The sequence below is a fragment of the Tyto alba genome, unplaced genomic scaffold, assembly GCF_018691265.1.
Source record: "Tyto alba isolate M040663 unplaced genomic scaffold, T.alba_DEE_v4.0 Super-Scaffold_33, whole genome shotgun sequence".
Classification (NCBI taxonomy): Eukaryota; Metazoa; Chordata; class Aves; order Strigiformes; family Tytonidae; genus Tyto; species Tyto alba.
In genome coordinates, this window is record NW_024881308.1 from 11,101,644 (window position 1) to 11,114,479 (window position 12,836).

The following is a 12,836-nucleotide window of genomic DNA, read 5'->3' on the forward strand; positions in this document are numbered from 1 at the left end:
GGCATAAAAATCTAAAAAAGATATGTTAATTTTTCTTTCATTCTTGAAATAGCTTTTAATGCTATTCCCATGGAAACCGCTTACAACCACATGCCTAATGTTTGTGGGTTCAAGCATTATCCAGGAACAACTCCAAATCCTAAAGGCTGCATTAAAAAGTTTAATTCATATGGACCATTACCAGCAATTGATAAACACTGATGTTTATTTACTTCATGAGTCAGTGCAAAACAACTGCTTAACCTAGTGAAGTTCTTAGCAGACAATGTATATTGTTAGATCTTTCTCTCCATTACAATTACTTTACTTGCAGTCCTCTCACAGGCAGCTGAAGGCTTTTCTGGTAATAGGCAAAATATTTTTTAACCCCAAAGATGAGAAATACCTTATTTTCAAGGCAGCAAATTTCAGTTTCACCTTGGAAGCAGAGCTGCTTCCCCAAAACCACTTTCTTGGCTATGTCTGGTGCATGTTGCTTCCATTAAAAATCTGACACTTCACAACTAAGAACAAAGCAGGTAGCACCATGGAATGCTGATTGTTTCTGATTGTTAGCAAAACCTTCAGATTTTCAAGGGTTCAATATGTCTGACCCTCAATTAGAAGCAAAATCATCTACCAATTCATCAAATATCTATTTTTCTTAATTATCTTTAAAGTATTTCTAGAAGGCAAGTGACCTATTAGTATGTGGGGGATGATGTACCATGGAAAACATTTGGGGTTTCCATAGGACTGAATCTGCTGTTATGGCAGACTGGTAATTAAGACATAGATCACTCTTTGATTTATGTCAGTCTTATACTATTGCAACACTACTAATTTCACTTTACAGCATCCAGCTAAACAAAGAGTGTTATCAAGCTGAGTTTCTTTAGGAGGTTTTGGAATCAGGTTATTTTTTAAAACTCATCCAGACTTCTGGAGTAGAGGATCTGTTCATAGACAGCTCTTCTTCTAACCATCCCTTTTCATTTTTTTTCTGTTTCTTCTTTTCTTTGAATGCTTAATAACCTTTGTACCACATCCAAGATGCATATTGTTTTCCATTTTTCAGCTCTCCTTTCTGATTCCCCATTTAAATTCACGTTGCTGTGTCTCCTTGTTCTTCTCTCCCATTTTACAAACTTGGGGTTTACAACACTGTAGTGAAGATTTTGCCTCAGTAAGCTCAACTGAGAAGTAGCCCATAATAAATAGATAAATTTGCTAAATCCATGAATAATAAGTGAATTCTCAAGCACTATCCCACAGGATAACAACTAATGAAGAATGTTTTATTCATTATTAATAAGAGATAATGAATAATGGGAAGTAATACAGCAGAATGGCTTTCCTCCCTCTTTCCCTAGTGCTGAGAATACATTCTAAACCCTCCTTACTCCAGACTTGCTAGTGTAGATTTTATACAATGATTGTTCAAAGCATATTTTGGCAACCAAGTGCACATCTGAAGAACAAGTAAAGAACCTTCTGCAGCACTAAAAAAAACATTCAGCAATTTTGTCGGTATCTGTCCATATTCACAGATATGCTCATACTTGGCAGCAGCTCCAAGTTTTATTAGAAGTCAGGTAAACACATTAGTATGGCATCAGGCCTGAAATAATACAGCTTTTTCTCAGCAGAGGTCATTACCTCAGCACAGCACAGAACAATTAGATGACTTCTGGTGATCTCAAATCTTAAGCAGATTGAGCTCCTATCAGTAAAAGTGCTGTAGGCCTTCTCAATAAAAAAAAAGTCCTGCTCTGTTTTCTATACCCACACAGGATTAAGCACAGCAAGCCTTTTTCCTAATGAGAACTAGGGAGTGATAAATGAAAACTGGCTGGGGACTCAGTTACGTTTCCCTAATAGAGCTCCTCAATGGCCCACAACATCTACTCCCTCTTCGTTCCAGGGGAGTTGACTGCATGACTACTATTGAAGTAAACACTTTGCAATAGCAACTTTTCAGACATGGTTTAAACTGAACAATGAGTCATAAATGTATTGCACAAGCCAGCTCCCAAAACTAGTCCAGCTGTGAAAAGTCAGCAGTGCCATCCATTGACTAAATTTTGTAAGGCATGTGCTTGGCAGGGGAGAAATGTCTATCAGTGAACAAGCAACATCCCTCCATTCTGCCTTCTTGCTATTGAAGATATTTAGCTGAAGAAAGTCTTTATACATTGGACGCTGGTCCCAAACAAGTTCCTACAGTGCCTGCTCTCAATCAACAGCTGCCAGACATGTTAAAAGACTTCACTCATACAGACAGAATATCTGCATTCACACTCATTGACTCGTGATGGATGGGTGTTTGTGCCAGCTAACTAGTGTCACAAGAAGAACGTGACAAGTTACAGGGTGATCACATGCCCAGAGTCAAAGAACAGGCTCTTTTCTCCTATTGAGACCATATAACAAGCACCATCATAACACAAGATCAGAACCAGGTACAGTAACACAACATTAGTAATATAGCTTGTAACAGGGTGATCACATGCCCAGAGCCCAAGAAGAGGATCCTTATTTTGTCAGAACTCAAAGCTGACAACCCTATCCAAAATGACTCTTCATTTACCAGATCACACTTGAAAATACGATGTAAATCTTTTATAAGTGATTGGATAGATGCTTTAAAATAATATTCCTCATTGTTATGGAGTGTTAGAAACGTCACCAGACCTGCTTAAAACCGTGATTTGTAATCTACAATGCTCTCTCGCTATGGGCTCATATTATAAGCTACTTGCATCTTGTACCAATGCAAGTAATACTATTATTATTTAAGGTCTGGTCATTCAAAGTAGTTATAATTTCAGGTGTATGTCAAATTCTGGCTGAAAAAAAAAAGAGCAGAAGACATCAAATGAAGGCACACTATCCTCCTGCACCTGCTCCTCTTATGATCTCAGGAAACTTGTTAATGCAATTCTTCCTATGCAAGAACAGAGATAAAGTTCAAGCATGGGGACCCACCCTTCTGCAGAAGGCTCTCTTGTTGCGCTGCTCTTGAGTGCTGGCTCTGTAGGGCAGGCAGGAGTTAAGGACCACCTTGGCTCCTTTACCCATGCCTTTAAGGAGAATCACAAATGTTTTTTTTTTCCTTATGGCGAGTCACATCAGAATCTCGTCAGCAAACTAAGGGTGTATATTCAAAAGTTGCAAGATAAACTAGCATATATTAGAGTACAAACCAGTGCATCACTCACTTTGCAAGGATGTGTCCCAGTGCAGCAACATAACCAGCTGAAAGATGTGGGAACAATTTCCAGTAACCTCATACAAATAGGGGCTAATGACTGTGTTTAGTAATTCACATCAGCCTTTTCTGAGTACGTTTCAGATTGAATATTGCATTGCACTGAGTTGTTTGGCCAGAATTTCATTATAGCACTATGCAGTGAAAGGTAGAAAAGAAGGAATCTGGCCTTGACTGTTACTTGTTTCATCTAAATAGGCTGACAATTTGCTTTATAACAATATTGGTAGGGAGTAAAGGGCAGGAAAATTTGCACTTGAGAATCTGAATCATGGGCGGCTACAACAGAATGTTATCAACTATTTACATAGCTTTTAAACCTGTAGGGGAAGAGGACAACTGGCTTTTTTATTTGTGTAAACTATTTGAAAGTGCTGAACATTTAGAAAAACAAACACAAAGCAGGTCTCTTGCCTAATTTTTCCTAAATTCTCGTGAAGTTAAATTGTGATCAGTACAGTATTGAGACAGAACAAAAATAAATCTAAAGGATTCTGTACAGATTTCAAAGTCCATGGGAATCAGAAGAGGTATAAAACAGCTTGAGGAGGCAAAGCAGTTTGAACATTCAGCTTCCAAATTTGGCCCCACAATTTTTCAGTTCACAAAATACTTTACCCATTTTAATAGCAGTTGGCATTTATAAGAATTCACTAAACAGCATCATTTTGCATCTCTCTCTGTGTTATATTCATCAGCACAAGACACTGCACATTCACTGGGCAGACTGACTTCATCTGTGTTAAAAGTTTGATAGCTCTTTTCCAGAGGTACAAGTCTAAAGCAGACACCTTTCCTCAGAGTGGGTTGCACTGAATGATAAATTAAACAGTCATCTTAAATCCTATCAAAATGCCATACTCCAGGTATCTGAATGAACTGTTTGCACTTTGCTGCAAAATAAATATCAGTCTAAGGGTAGAAGATGGTAACTTCTTCACGGACATGAGAAATGGAAACTTTGCAGGATACCAAAAAAGGTGACGAGTTAAATGTTAGAGCCTGTCTTCCAAACTGTGAATAGGTACATGATAATCTGTCTCAAGGAACTAGCAGTGGGTACAGCAGGTATTGCTGCTTCAAATGTAAGCCAGTTTATTAGTTACTGAAAAGTGAGAACAGCTGGTGACTTCTATGAAGTTGTGTGTGTCCTCAGTGCAGCATTATTACACAGAGATTAGGCAAAAAGGCCAAGAGCAGTTTGGACATGGAGACTAAGTTACCCTCCACATTAGGGTGAAACACATTAGAGGGTGCCAAGGAAGTTGCTTCTGCTGCCACTCCCTTTAGTTCATCTGTTCTGTGAAAAAATAACTTTCTTGTTTTGCTAGGGCTATCAATCCCGCACCTAGCAGGAGACATTGGATGTGATTCTCACTCACACATCCAAATGGCTATACATCACACCATCCAAATGGAAAAACACTTCATCAGAAGATTACTGAAGAGGACTCTTGTGGAGACTAGAATTAATGCTGCTGACTTGTTGTATCAACTAAGGCACAAAGATCCTGAAAAAATTTTGCTTCTTCCATGACAGAGGGACCTTCACAGCCCAACAGTGACAGTCTGCTCACTCGCATGCCAAGCATGGGCACATGAAATCAGCAGCAGGTCACATAAATACAAGCAATACGGATGTTTTCACTTCTATTTTCTTCTATTTTTATGTTACACCCCTTTTTGCTCAACAGGACTAGGGGGCCAAAGAGCAAGATCTGCTTAGTAGGTGAAATTAATCTTTGTGCAGAGGCTCCCACAAGTCATCACATAAATTGCCAGATTGGCTTTTAGAAGGATTTGGGCTGAAGCCATAGTTCCTCTTGCTTGGACAACCAGAGCCCTGCAGTGGGAGTTCCCACATATCTCCAGAGCACTGAAATGAAACACAGCCACACAGCCCCATTCTTCAAGGAACAGCAGGTAAATAAAGCAAATAATTCCTTCTTTGCTGTCCTGTTTGGAGATTTTTCTCACTCTAAATTCCTCCCACAGGCAAAATATCGGTGCTTGCTCTGTTTGGATTTAGCTATCCTAGTAGTGCGGTATTCTCCCATTTGAACAGGAGATACCAAGTTTTAATCATTTTCCACTGTTCTTGCTTGAGAAGGAATATGTCCCTGAAAGCTAACTGTATGTACTCGAGCATTCATGACACAGAAATTTCCTACTAAATATGTTTATAAACTGCATATGGATTCCTCAAATAATAAACAGGCACTGTGTTATACTTTACACAGATATAAATTTTAATTTCAAGGAAATAGCATTTCCCTCTATTCCTTTCCTGATATCATTTTAATTCATGTTCATCTCATCAACTACACACATTATCTCATCTTCATAATTTAAGTACCCTTGGAACATGATGTGAAAAAGCCAATATACTAACAAACTAGACCACTTAAACCTAGTTCACATGACCAGCCCTTAATTTACTATAATATTAAAAAAAAAATTACCTTAGCTTCTTTTCTGAATGAGGTTCATGATCAGTTCCCAGTTTCTCTCATTATAACTATGTAAATGGCATTACTACATTTGTAATAATACTAAGTAATACAGTGTGATGGTGTGCTCCCCCCACAACCTGACTTTTATTTCCCATAACCCTGCTCAAGTGATAACCACCAGTGGCGGTCGTAATGGCTGTGTCTGGTTGTGATAGCTACAGCTGGCTCAAAGTGGACAGATAACAACACGATAGCTGAGGGCTAGTTGAACATGTGCCAATCGAAATACGGCTGGTATGCAAATATGACTATAAGTCAGTCATCTTATTCCATTAATAGTGGACAGCCCAGGGACCGCTGCACTCTCCTGCACAGCAGCGGGCTGCACACCAGGATCACCCCTTGAGTAGGGATGCCTCTCAAGGTTACTCCTCGAGGTTGAGAGAATCCTTATCACATCAGACACTCAGTAAATGAATTGGGAATAAGAGCACTGAAACTTTGAAATCTTAGCTAAGTGATATATAGGATTAATTACATATATACAATCCTTTAGACATAAACGATTGACCAAGTCTAGGACTAAGTCTGGATCCAGCTGTACCTGAACTCCCCTTTGAGAAGCAGTTCTGAATGCAAGGTCTTTTCTGAACCCCATGACTCAACTAGAGGGTCTCCCTGACAGTTTTGTCTGACCCTGTCCTCTGTGCAGTAAATAATCAAGTGTACCTTGCCATCAAATGTTGCTAAACCACTGTCACATTTAGCACTGAACTTTGTTAACTCACTAGTTTATATTAATAAACTGTATTGTTGCTTCTCTGTTGTAAGTGAAATTAACGACTCCATCCATGACTTCCATCAAACATAAGCAATTGCTTCCCACTCTCATACAGGAACCAATTCCTGCTTGCCCATTAGAAGGCACCATACTCTGGCATTACTACATTCACAATCCATGAATTATTTGTAGCTTAAATGATTTGAAAAACATGCAATGAATTTGCTCTCATGCAATTTATAAAACTTAGAAGACTTCTAAGATTCCTTCATCATCAAAACATCGTCATTTGACTAAGAAATTACTAAAAGTAATCTGTAACTGAATTACTAATCACATCTATCCTTATAAATTAACTTAGCTCCTGAGCTAGCTCATTGCAGGGTCCCACAAGCATCCATGGCAGTACTAAGCTTGCACAGTTGGGCAAACCACATATTGAACAATTCTGCAACATGGATTCCTAGTTACAGAAACTGCATGTTACAGCATACTTTTCAGTTCTATCAGTGCTCCTGCAACGCTGTAAAACCAAGAGAGATTTTGACTTCAAAACATTGAATTATGGAAGGAAAAGTGTTATGTAAGGGGTTTATAATAAATATTTTGATGAAGGGTATCCCCTATGCTACTTTATTATAAATGTTTTGATAAAAGCATGACAAACATTTCTGATAAATGAAACAAGAATGGTCATTTTGGAAAAGTATTTGCCTCACGGGAATCCAAATGCATCTTCTGGTGACATTTTACTTACTGCCTCCTTGGCAATCTCTCATCTTAATTCCTGGGTTTACTCTTGCTGACAATAAACAGTAACTATGCAATAATAACATGAATAACACAAAACCAGAGCAGCACTATCTGGCTGTTGGAAAATTACAAAAGGAAAATAACAGTAAATCTGCATAGCAACAGGCTGAGAGATAAAGCAGTGATTCAGACGGGACACAAATGCAGTAGATCAAATGCATCATCAATCTTAAGTCTATTTTAAAATAATAGATCCCTAAGCCACCTTGATTTGGGGTTCACATCTCAACACAATGTGCTCTTGTTTCAAGACTGCTGAACACACTTTTGAGATCTGTGAATATTTTAGTTTCTTGTAGCATCAATTTTTTCAGTTTATCTTATATTTAGTATAAATAACAAAACATTTTGATACGTGTGATTTTGAGAAAATGAATGACAGAGAAAGACACACATTTATATAAGATAAATTATTAAAGTATTGCTTGAATAATGGACATATTGTAAAGACTGATTTTCTGATTATCAAAGACCAGTAGAACAATTTGAGTTAATTTTAGAAAAATGGAAATGTCTAGGCAGTCCTGCTCACTAACAGTAACAATCATCTCCATTTACATGAAAGATAAATGCACTGTATGAATGTAATAGAGAAATTTAGTAACCAAAAAGTGAATCTCTCCTTCACATTGAACTGCTATTGCGCTAACTCTGGTGGACACATTGTCACATCCTCCCATGGGATCTAGCATGTTAACAGCTAGTAAATACAAGTTCAAGGCAGCACTTTGTTAGGCCTAAAGTTTTGTTCTCCCACTCAACCCGCAAATTAGGTTAGCAAATGTGATGTCCATCTACAAGGAGGGCCGGAAGCAGGATCCAGGGAACAACAGGCCTGCCAGCCTGACCTTGGTGCTGGGGAAGGTTTTGGAGCCGGTCATCCTGAGTGCCATCATGTAGCACATACTAGACAACCAGGTGATCGGGCCCACTCAACATGGGTTTATGAAAGGCAGGTCCTGCTTGACTAACCTGATCTCCTGTTATGACAAGGTGACCCGTTTAGTGGATGAGGGAAAGGCTGTGGATGTTGTCTACCTGGACTTTAGTAAAGATTTTGACACCGTTTCCCACAGCATTCTCCTGGAAAAACTAGCTGCTCATGGCTTGCATGGGTGTACTGTTTGCTGAGTGAAAAATTAGCTGGATGTCTGGGCCCAAAGAGTTCAATGGAAGTTCAGTCCAGTCCAACCAAAAAAAGAGTGAATGGAGTTCAATCCAGTTGGTGTCCAGTCACAAGTGGTGTTCCCCATGGATCAGTACCAGAGTCAGATGTTTAATGTCTTTATCAATGATCTAGACAAGGGGATTGAGTGCACCCTCAGTAAGTTTGCTGATGACACCAAGTTGGGTAGGAGTGTTGATCTGCTTGAGGGTAGAAGGGGTCTACAGGGGGATCTGGACAGGCTGGATCAATGGGCTGAGGCCAACTGTATGAGGTTCAACAAGGCTGAGTGCCGGGTCTTGCATGTGGGTCACAACAACCCCATACAGTGTTATAGGCTTGGGGCAGAGTGGCTGGAAAGCTGCCCAGAGGAAAAGGACCTGGGGGTGGTGGTCGACAGCCAGATGAATAGGAGCCAGCAGTGTGCCCAGGTGGCCAAGGAGGCCAATGGCATCCTGGCTTGTATCAGAAATAGTGTGGCCAGCAGTACTAGGGGAGGGAGTGTCCCCCTGTACCCGGCACTGGTGAGGCTGCACCTCGAATACTGTGTTCAGTTTTGGGCCCCTCGCTGCAAGAAAGACATTGAGGTGCTGGAGCGTGTCCAGAGAAGGGCAATGGAGCTGGTGAAGGGTCTGGAGCACAAGTCTGATGAGGAGCAGCTGAGGGAACTGGGGGTGCTTAGCCTGGAGAAAAGGAGGCTCAGGGGAGACCTAATCGCTCTCTACAACTACTTGAGGAGGGTGTAGCGAGGTGGGGGTCAGTCTCTTCTCCCAAGTAACAAGCAATAGGACAAGAGGAAATGGCATCAAGCTGTGCCAGGGGAAAGTTTAGGTTGGATATTAGGAAAAATTTCGTCACCAAAAGGGTTATCAAATGTTGGAACAGGCTGCCCAGGGAGGTGGTTGAGTCATCATCCCTGGAGGTATTTAAAAGACCTGTAAATGTGGTGCTTAGGGGTGTGGTTCAGTTGTGGAATTAGTAGTTGTAAGCTAATACTTGGACTCAATGATCTTAAGGGTCTTTTCCAAACTAAACAATTTTATGATTCTATGAATTACAAGTGAATTCTCAGGCTCATCAGTCTTCCATTTAATTTCTTACTTGTCAAATTGCCTTTCAGCTGTACCATCAGGATTACTTGTACTTCCAGGTTTATAGGTAAGATTCTAGATGTCCTGGCAACACCTGAAGATTTCAGGCAGTAAATAACAACTTGCTAGAACCTGCAAATGGAAGATGGCCCCAAATCCTACTACTGCAGGCAGAGAGAAGTGAATATAGTGACATGGAAGGAGTAAATGTTGTTGTCCATATTGCAGAGGGACCTGCATATCCAGGATAACACAAATGTGTGTCCATGCGGAAGCATTTCTTGAGCTGTCTTTGAAAAATGTACCTTTGCCTTAGTTACAGTGAGCAGGATAGAGCTAATGTGTTTTTCCCTGCACTTGTAAACTATCTTCACATTAAAGTATCTTAAGCCTGGGTGTTTGCTTGTTTTTCAATGAGCATATATCATCATTTGATGTTTATCATATTGTTCCTTCCTGCTTCTCAGCAAAATCTCCCTCTGAGATTTTGGAGACAACAGACAGCCAGACTGTACACAAAAAACTGCCAACCCTAATGCTTTCATGCCTCATTAACTGACCTCCTGCTCTTTTCTTCACTTGCCCAGGATTTCTAGATGTCCAGCAGCAGCATAACACATATGCCACAGGAGAGCACCAATGTGTTCTCTACCGTGCAGTGGCTCGAATGGGTCTGCCAGACAAACAAATGGAAGCGTCCAGTGTTTGTGTGCAGAGCCCAGTGATGGTCCACACCAGTGGAACTTGACTGACATCTCCTTTACTGAGATCAGAATTAACTCCTGGGTTTTTTCATAATTCAGGAAAAAAAATGACAAAATTGTAGTGTGCTATGATTAGAACACTGCCATGTTAATATCATCTGACCACTCAGGTGGTGCTGGTGTATAAATAGTCACAGAAAACACATTAGCAAATTGCTTTGGAACAGTAATAAACATAATAAATACTTCAACATAATAGATATGTGAAATTGTGTTCCAATAAATTATTTTTCTACAAAGCATCCAGAGAGAGACTAGATTTATGAAGTAAGAACAAAAGGAAGTGTAAAACTCTAGAATGGGCAGTGCTGCTTATTATGCCCAGAGCAGACTCTATTTTAATGCATGCAAAGCTCCCTCCCACTCTTCCTCCAAGATGCTCCTTGAAACCCATCTGTTCTGTGGTGCATTGCACTTAACAAGAGCCACCCAACATGCCGTTTCAGCATTGTACCATTCACTGTTGTCCTGTGCAGTTCCAGCTTGTGCTCCTAAACTGCAAGCTCTTCTGGAAGGAAAACCTCCTATTTATCTGACACAGTTCTCCTATTGTACTCAGCCCTGTATGCTTACATCACTGGAGAAAAACAACAATATGCCTGAAGAGGAAAGACTTTGCAATTAGGAAGAGAGAAGCATTTTATTGCTGGAGCTTAGCATTCAGATGCATTGTTTCAGTACATTAATATAGTTATGCAATATTTACCCATTCGGGCAATAAGCAGCCTTGTCTGTAATGGCAAGAAGCCACCATTTCAGAAAACCACAGTGACTGCAGTTATGAAAAGCCTTGGCACTATCCAGAATAGTGGTCAACTTGCAGATATTAAACGATGTTCGGTAACATTAGCATTGAATGGTTGAAACACAACAAAAGGTCTGGAAATCACCACGGTTATGCACTGATCCTGAAAATTATCCAATGTGGACAGATTTTTCCCATCAACCAAAGCCCTTCTGGTGGAAATAGAGTTCCCCAAGGCACTGGGATTCACCTGCCAGGAGTAACTCCCCACTTCCACAGCATCTACAATTCTCCCACAGTGACGTTATACTTCAATGGCATTTTTAATGCCTACTTTTTCTATTGTGGTTTTAATATAAAAACAAGGCTGTAAATGTGAGACCTTCTCACTGTTTGAAGGCTTCTTGTCTCAGAGATGCTATGAACCTTTTGGGTCTGGAAAAGCTCTGCATTTGCACTCTGCCCTGCACCATGAAGTATTGGCAAATTACTAGAGCTCTTCAAGGTGAAGTCAGGAATTACGTAAACCACCTGCACTGCAAGCCCATGCACCAGAACTGCAGCGGTGATAACACTTTAACCACCTCTCCACTCTAACATACGTGCAGACTTTGGGAGCACACTTGTATTAGGTTTGTACGGCAAGGTTTTGGCAGTGGGGGCTACAGGGGGGCTTTTGTGAGAAGCTGCTAGAAGCTTCCCCTAAGTCCGATAGAATCAATGCCAGACAGCTCCAAGACAGACCTGTTGCTGGCCAAGGCCAAGCCCGTCAACAATGGCCGTAGCACCTCTACAATAACATATTTAAGAAGGGGGGAAAAAAAACCCTGCACAATGGAAACTGCAGCCAGAGGAGTGACAATACATGAGAGAAACAATTCTGCAGTCACCACAGTCAGTGAAGAAGGAGGAATGCTCCAGGCACCAGAGCAGATTCCCCTGCAGCCCATGGTGAAGATCATGTTGAGGCAGGCTGTGCCCTGCAGCCCGTGGAGGTTAATGGTGGAGCAGATCTCCACCTGCAGCCCGTGGAGGACCCCATGCTGGAGCAGGTGGGTGCCTGAAGGAGGTTGTCACCCTGTGCTGGAGCAGGGTCCTGGCAGGACCTGTGGCCCTGGAGAGAGAGGAGCCCACACTGCAGCAGGTTTGCTGGCAGGATTTGTGACCCTGCAGAAGACCAGCGCTGGAGCAGACTATTCCTGAAGGATTGCACCCTGTGGGAGGGAACCATGCTGGAACCATTCGTGAAGAGCTGCAGTCTGGGAAGGACCCACGTTGGAGAAGTTCATGGTGAACTGTCTCCTATGGGAGAGACCCCATGGTGAAGCAGAGAAAGTGTGAGCCATCATCCCTTTGAGGAGGAAGGAGCAGCATAAACAGGTGGCGAACATCCTGTACCCTCCATCCCCTGTCCCCTTGTGCCGCTGGCAGGGAGGAGGTAGGGAAAGTCAGTACATTTGAACCCAGAAAGAAGAGAGGTTATGCTTTAAGATTTGGGTTTATTTCTCATTATCCTACCCTGATTTGACTAGTAATAAATGACTATTTTTTTTTTTTTTTTAATCCCCTCAAGTCAAGTCTGTCTTGCCCATCATGGTAATTGTGATCTCCTTATCCTTATCTCAACCCATGTTACATTTTCTCTCCCTTGTCCAGCTTCGGAGGAGGAGTGATATAGTGGCTTTGATGGACACCTGGAATCCAACCAGGGTTAACCCACAACTCTGAAAAACGATAGGCATCACTTTCCCTCCAGCTTAAGAAACACCGCCGA